Raw genomic sequence first — 8,239 nt, forward strand, 5'->3', positions numbered from 1 at the left:
GCTGGGAGGCTCAGAGAGGGAAACCTGGAGCTGTGGTGGAAGCAGAGGGAAAAGAGAGAGGAAAGGACTGGATTTCCTAACTGTGCAAACACTCAGTGCTGGTGCTCAGCACTGCTGAGGCTGGGAGAGGACACGGCTTGGGATGTCCCCACACTGGATGTCCCCAGGAGAGGAGCAGAGATGCTCCCTGGAGCTGGGGGGCACCAAGCACGGCGCTTGCTGTGGCAGCCCCAGCCCAGCAGCAGCAATGTGGGGCTTCCCAACGTGCTTGGGGAGCAAAAGCAGAGCTGCCCCCAAAAAGGGGCACATTTTAATAGCCCCTATGGGACAGTCAGGCCAAGTGGCCGTTTGGGGACGTCCAGGCGTGCCCTGCCCACTCTGCTGCCAAGCCAGCAAGTGTGACAAGCTCTGACATCACAGCTGGGAAAATAACATGTTATTTTCCCAGCTTGGATGTGAATTTCCCTGCTATTATTGGCAGCGACCATCTTGGGAGGAGAAAGCAGCAGAGGGCTGTCAGGAGAGGGGAAAGAAGGAAAGAAATGGTTTTCTGGGCTGGTGGAGCCTGTCCAACCCCTGTGGGCTGTGGGGAGGCGGGGATGCTCTGCAGGGCCACCCCATTCCTTTAATCCCACTGCTTCCAGCAGCAAGTCCATGCTGCAAGTGCAGCTGCACATGGGGTCCTGCATGAGCCCCAGTGGGGCTGGTGGGCAGCAGGTTGTGCTGAGGAGCCAGCCTGGCTGGGTGCCCAGTGTGGAGCCCTTTTCAGCCCACAGCAGCTCATTCTCAGCTGGGGGAAGGGTTTGGAACCTCACAAAACCATGGGAACAGAGCTGCTTCCCTTCCACACACCAGGGATGGATGCTGTGCTGGCCCCATGGGACAGTGAGCAGCCCTGGCAGCTGTGAGAGTTCCCTCCCATGCCCATCCTTGGCTGTGGTAGAGCAGCCCATTGGAAAAGTGGAGTTTGAAGCAATTTTGTGTAATGGGGAGCTGATGTCTTTTATTTGGAGGGAAAACCCAAAACAGAACAACAAAACCAAGTGTCTTGGCAGAAGCTTCTTGTGCCCCAAAGCTTGAGAAATGCTGGAAAACTCAGTGAGGGCTCATTGGGCCAGCTGGGTGCTTAAATCATCACTTGGAAAAAGCCATTTCACTCCCAGTCCTGGAATATCCTCCAGCACTCACACCAGAGCCCAGATCCAAGGGGATCCTGGCTGCCCACTGGAGTGTCCAGGGAGGTGTTTGGCTCAGGGCAGAGGATGATCCACCCTGGCAGCTCCAGCTCCTCAGGAAGCACAGGGTTGCTCTCGGAGGCAGTGATGGACAGGACACCTCAGCCTTGGAGGAGTATCACGTGTCAGCTTCCAGCTGCTGCTTCCAGCTGGGCTGCAAGTGGACTGTGCTGGTAAGGCAGAGCTCAGTGTATTCAAAAAGCCAAGTCAAACCCAGCGTGAGTCTTGGAGAAAGGAAAAAACTCTCAGAAATCTTGGTTTCAAAGCATGGAGGACACCCACCAAAGTGCCTGAGCTTCCCATTGGGGCTGCAGTGATAGGATGCTGTGAGACAGACACCACATTTAATTACTTTGCTGCCTTAATTGCCATCAACCCTTCCAGTTCACAAGATTTGGTGGTTTCTCAGTGTCCTTCCACCCTGTTGTGTCTCAGGGAGGTATTTCAGGGGCTGGGACTGCCAGGAGGGAAAAGCAGTGGGTGAGGAGCACTCTGAGCACCTCCTGAACCACCTGGAACTCCTCGGCAGAGAAATTTTGGGGAGAATATTTTGGCCTTTAAGGTGAAAACTTCTTTCTGCAGCGCCCTGAGGGTGTTGAGGGCAGTGAAGATGGGTTGGGGGCTGTCCATTCCCAGGGCAGAGCTGCCCTGGAAAGAGCCCAGAGTGACCCTGGCAAGGGACCTGGGTCACTGCTGGCCTTTGAGGCTCTCCTGAGCATCCCCCACAGCGTCACCCATCACTCCAGCTCTGAGGCTGCCCCTTGCCACCCCTGGGGATGCCTCTGGGAAGGTGCAGCCCCTCTTTGCACCCCGGGCCCTGCCATGGGGCTGCTCTGCCACCCTCCCAGGCTCTGGTGGAGGGCTTGGCCGGGGTCACTGCAATCGATATCTCATCTGCAGGCTCTCCTAGCGGAAGTGATGGTATATTGGAACATGGTAATGGCTCTTGTCTAGTGGAAAAGGCTAATCTTCCCCAGCTGTACGGGATCTCTGCAGGTGTCCTCTGGCTCTCCCCGCTGCCACCAGCCCTGCCAAGGAGCAGACACACTTCTTTAAAGCTGTAGCACTGCAATTTGCTGCTGTCCTGGGGAGGGAGAGCTGCCTGCAGCCTGGCTCCATGGGGCACAGAGCTGTGGCTGGGGCTCCCCAGAGAAGAACTGGCACCCCCAGTGTCACCGCAGAGCTGCTCACATGTACTGGGTCAAAGAAGAGAAGGTGATGTGTTCTCCAGAGGTGGCAGTTCCCCAGGGAGAAGAGGAGAAGGATGTGGGGATGATGCCAGAAGAGATGTGGACCCCCAAAGTGCCACCTGCATGTGTGGGAGGGAGGCAGGGAAGAGCAAGGGTGGCAGTTTCTTGCTGTTAATTTGGCTTCTTTGGCATCACACTTGCTGCTTGGTGGGACTCCCCACCTGGAACTCGTCCTGTTTTGCCCATCCTTCAGGATTGCTGCAGAGCCAGGTCTGCCCTTCCCTCCTTGTGCATCACACCCAGATGGGGTCAGGGCCCAGGGGGTTCTGGTTTTTGAAGCTGACCAGCCATCCCTGGCTACCACATCCTGCTGGATACCAGTGGCATCATACATTTTCCCGTTTCTCTGAGGTAATTGCCAGGTGTGAGGTTTATTATGCATGTGGATTTTAGCATGAACTGCCAAGAACAGCTCAGAACAATGCCCAGGTGTGTGCAGCACATCCTGGGGGCTCAGGCACGGCCAAGGTGTGTGGAGCTCCCAGATGTGGGCTGGAAAATGGGGAGCCCAAGGGCTTGGTGGGGGCCCCTCAGAGGCTGAGTGACCATCAGAGCCCGCAAAAGTCATGCCAAAGGTTGTGCTGACCTTGTTGGGGTAGGGATTTTTCCTGCAAAAGACAGTGAGGATAGATGGATTTTAAGAGAAAATTCCTGGAGAGATAGAGCAGCTGTGGGGCTGCTGGGTTTTTGCTGAAACTTTATTTTGTTGGGCAAAGAAACGCATCACTGGGTCCCTACAAGGAAAAATCCATTATGTTTTACAGGAGGGAAGCAGGGAGGCCTTGTGTGGTTGTGCCCTGTGGGACTGTGCCCATGTCACATCCCTTCCTGGGGCTCCATCTCCCATCTGGGTGTGTGGGAGGGGACCCTGGACCACCTCTCCCAAAGGAGGGACAGAAAATCCTCTGGTGCTGCCCAGTATCCCATCACTTTGTGCAGATGGCATTCCCTAGCCCTGGATGACATCCCCCCAGCAGGGACACTGGCAGCAATGGTTTACTCTTGGGAAAACCACAGGATTCCCCAGGATGAGTGGCTGGCTCCCATTTTCCTTTGGGGATGTGGCTTCCAGTGGTCCATGGGAGCACAGAGGGTGCCCTGGGCTCTGCACACAGGTCACAGGGCTGCAGCACAGCACGGCTGTTCAGCATTCCCGTCCTTCCAAGGCAGAGCCATCCCCCCAGTGAGGTTGGGAGTCACTAGTCCTGATCTTCCCAGGCAGGGGGGAGATGGTGGCCTTTGTAAAGCCCTTAACAAGGTGGCTTTGTCTCACGTTTAACAAGGAGCTCCCTCGCTCCTTCCCCGGGAGTTTCCCAACGCCGGGTCCCTGAAAGCCAGCTTTATGCTCTGCCTGGGGACACGCTGCTGTGGGGCCGGATCAGAGGGACACAGGGGCCCTTCTGCACGGCCCTGACAAAGGCTGCCCCGGGGGGACAGAGCCTCACAGCTCAGCCGGCTCGGGGAGGGACAAGGGACCCACAGAGGGGGCTGCACTCGGAGCCCAGTGTCCATCTGGTCACTCGATCGTGGCAGGGAGCGACCTGGAGATGCTCAGGGAGGGCCAGGGGCTCCTTGTGCTCTGTCCCCCCGCAGAGGGGGCAGGGGGAGCGGCTGGGAAGGGACAGGTAGGTTTTGTTGGCCGCAGGTAACAGGATCTGCAGCCGTTGGTGCCTTCCTGCCCTCTGCTCTGGCTTTGGCAGGGGGGTGGGAGTGAGGAGATGAAGGCTGGAAATGAGACCTCCATTCAGCAGGGATGCTTCTCCTCATCTGGAAATGGGTTTGGAGCAAGCCTCAGGCACCCCTCTGGTCTGGACGGGGCAGGTGCAGCAGCAGGAAGGGAGCCCTGGAGTGATCCTTGGCTGTCAGCAGCACCCTGCTCATGGCAGAGGCATCACCCATCCCCGTGTCAGCGTCCAAGCTCCCCTCTCCCACCTCCTCTTCCTTCCCTGGGGGCTTTGCTGGCCTCTGCTCAGTTTGGGAGCTCCTGCCCTTCCCTTGTCCCACCAGTAAGGGCCCTCTCTCACCTCCCCCCTCAGCCATCTGCCTCTGAGCCCCCTGCCCAGCTTTGCTGTCACACATTAAACCCCAGCTCAGCGCCAGGGTCAGCGTGTCACAGCGGCCCCTCATTGATTTGTTTTACCTCCCCTTGGCTAAAGCACTTTGCCCTGGCCCCTTCCATGGCATAAGGAGCTTCCCAAGGCCCTCAGTTGTGCCCTTGCCCATCCTGGTCCTGCATGGCTGGACCCTGTGGGCAGCAGGGGCCCAGCTGAGCTGCTGATCTCCTGACCCTCCCCGGGGCACCTAATGTGTCTCCCTGGTTTATCTGGATCAATATTTCTGCAAGGGCAAAGAGGATCCCTCCAGGGGAAGGAGGGGATGAGGGGATCCTGCTTGTTTGCACAGCCCCACAGCTGGTTTAATGCTTAGCTGGGCTGGATCATTTCTGGGGATTGGGAAGGGAGGAAGACCCTAAATCAGGGGTGGAGCTGAGACCAGTGAGGTCTCCTCCTTCCAGTTCTCACTCTCTGCACTGAGGCACAGTGGTTGGGATATCTTTGCCTTCAAAACCCGAGGAGCTGGGATGGCTTCAGCATGGGTGGGGCTGCTTTGGAGGATCTGCTTCTTGCTCGTGGTGTTTGGGCCTGCATGAGGGGTTTTGGAGCTGTTCTACTTGGTGCTGGGGCTGTTTTTACAGAAGCCTGGAGGTGACAGTAAAGGATGATCATCAACTGAATAAGTCCAAGCAGTGAGAGCCCTGGCTGGGACAGCAGCCTCCAGCCCTTCTTGCTGCACACTGGGGGACGCCCAGGGCATGAGGACTCTTGGTTTTATGGCTTGTCTTGGGGAATGAAGACAAAGAACACATGGGCAACACTCCAACACCACCTCTGCTGAAGGCACCACACCTCCAGAGCCCCTCCTGTCCCACAGAACCACTCCACAGCCGTGCCCAGGGTCCCTGTGCCAGCAGCCAGGGCAGATGCCCAGCAGCTCGGGCAGCCCGAGGAGAAAAGCAGGGAGCTCTTGGCAACTCTGCCTTTTGCTTTCAGCCTCGCCCTCTCGCTATTTATTGGTGACTTTTGTCCTTGGCCAGCTTAGCGGCTGAAAGGGGCTGTATTATATCACATGGAGGCAGCTCCTGGGAGGAGAGGGCTGCGCTTTCTGCGGGAACAAAGCAGGGTTGGCTAATTCCCCTCTCCTCCCGCGGCACCCGGGTCCCATCTGGTTGACACAGTTTGCTCCAGTGTCTCCTGCTATTAAGCCCCCACTTGCCTGCTTGAATCACCGGCGCTCCCCCGCCCCTGCACCCTCGGCTGCTTTTTCTTGCTTTATTTTTCATTTTCCCTAAAGCCAGGCAGAACTTGCTCCGTGGAGTGATGTCAGATGTGTGCGAGGCAGACCAATAAAACCTAATGCATCCCCCTCTTTGTCTGCCGGCCTCTCCAGCGCCTCACATTTTCCACTCAGAAAGCCACTTAAAACACATCAGCAACAATCCCTCACAAAACAGCCACTTGTTGGCTAATTGTGCCAAGGGCCCGCATTGCGCTCTCCTGCCAAGGAGGCTCTGATGCTGCCAGGGACCAGGGCAGTGGTGATGGGAACCCTCAGCATCCACCAGGATTGGCCCTGGGGGTGTCTCAGCTGCTCTGCAGGGTGTGGTGGGGCAGGGATATGGGATTGGGATGTTTCTGTTCCCCACAGCCTGGAGAGGATGGTCAGAGCCATTTCCATTCCCCCTCAGAGCCAGGAGTGGGGCTCAGCTCAGCCCTCACTCTGCAGCAGGATGGATGAACAGATGGGTGCAGCAGAGCTCCCTGGACTCTGCCCTACCTGCTGATTCCTTCCTGGGAAGGAAAGCAGGCAGCTGCAGTGGAATGGGAGCTCTGGGGGGATGAGATGGGTACCACCCTGCCAGACTGGTGACTTCAGCTCTGTGACTCTGGGCTGAAAGCCAGAAGAGCTGGCTGCCCCATGCTGATGGGAGAGAGCTTTGTGGCAGCTTAGAGGGATGCCAGTGGGTTTCACTGGAGGGAATGGAGATCCAGGTGCCTGATGGAGGGCAGAGAGGGTGCAAGTCAGAGATGCTTCAATGCTGGAAGGGAGGCAGAGAGGCTTCGACCTTTGCCTAACAGAGAAGCCTCCAAAAATCCCTCCCAAGGAATCCTTTGGGCCCTTTGGGATATGGGAAAGAGATCAGAGGGTGGTTAACCTCCCCCTCTGCAACCAGGGGACCCAGCCTTCCCCCGCCTCAGAGAGACACAAGTATGTGCAGTATCTGCATTTATTTTCCTGCAGAAAAACTTGGACAGCTTCTCCTGCCGCCACCCCCGGCATCCTGGGGAGCAGGACAGGAGCAGCACGCACTCACTGCCGCCTGCTCTGGGGGCGGGGGAGCTGTCACACCTTGTATCTCACAGCCACCCAATCACACCCGGGTTTGGGGCTAACTTGAGGCAGGCAAGGAGGTTCAGAGACAGTGCCAGGCAGTGGGAAGGCTGCCTGTGGGCGCTGTGCTGGGCGGGCAGCCCAGAGCCCTCCCTGTGGGCACGGAGCACACCTGCCCGCGCTCACCTGCCCGTGCTCACCCGCCCGCATTCACCTGCGCAGTTCATTGGCACGGGGCAGAGTCTGAGTGACCCACGGGGACTGGTGCTGCCGCCTGCTCCAGCTCCATGGCCAGGCTGAGCCTCTGCCCCAGAGGCAGCCAAGGGATGAGGCGGGAGATGCAGGCAGCTGCCTCCCATTCCCGTCCCCATCCCCATTCCCATTCCCATCCCTGTCCCCATCCCCATTCCCATTCCCATCCCTATCCTCATCCCCATCCTCATCCCCATTCCCATTCCCCATCCCCATTCCCATCCCCATTCGCAACCCCATTCCTCTCCCCATTCCCATCCCCATTCCCCATCCCCATTCCCCATCCCCATTCCTGTCCCCATTCCCATCCCCATTCCTATCCCCATTCCCCATTCCTATCCCCATTCCTATCCCCATTCCCCATTCCTATTCCTATTCCCATCCCCATTCCCATTCCCTTGCTGTGCTATGGGTGTCCCTGCGGGCTGGTCAGACCCCACCCCACACCTGGCAGGGGCGGGTGCTGGGGAGGAAGGGGTTAAGCGGCGGCAGGAATCCGAGGATTACAGGTTTGTGTCCGGACTGTCCCATCTGTCAGCAGCACAAAGACGAGCCCTGTGTCGGGCTGTGCTGTCAGCGAGGAGCCCACCACTACATTAGGACTCCATTAGGGGAGGCTGGTGCTGGGAAATGGCAGCTGTCAGGACACTATCATTTCTCCTGTAATTCCTCCTGCTCCTTTCTCAACTGCACTTAAATAGCAGCTCTACCCACTGGGCCAATTTTGCATTTTCGTCCTCCCCGCTGCTCCTCTTTCTTTAAAGCTGCAGCTCCCTGGGCCCCTTCCCTGCAGCCTGCTGGTGCCAGTGCCAGTGCCAGTGCTGCCTGTGCCTGGCCATGGCATCTGCACAGGGACGAGGGCTCAGGAGCATCGGCAGCATCCTCACTGTGGAGCCACAGCAATGCCAGCCTGGTCTGAAATGGAAACTCACTGGCACAGGGAGGAGAGGAGGTGGATCACCATCTCCAAGGATGGTCCTTCCCTTCTCCCATCATCTTGGGCTGTCTCTGGGCTGGAGGATGTTGCCCAGGCTGTGCTGCCCTTGTACAGCAGGCTGGCTGCTGATGCAGGCCTAGCCCTGCTCTGCAAACTGGGACAGGGTGGGCAGAAAA

The sequence above is a fragment of the Molothrus ater genome, chromosome 20, assembly GCF_012460135.2.
Source record: "Molothrus ater isolate BHLD 08-10-18 breed brown headed cowbird chromosome 20, BPBGC_Mater_1.1, whole genome shotgun sequence".
Lineage (NCBI taxonomy): Eukaryota > Metazoa > Chordata > Aves > Passeriformes > Icteridae > Molothrus > Molothrus ater.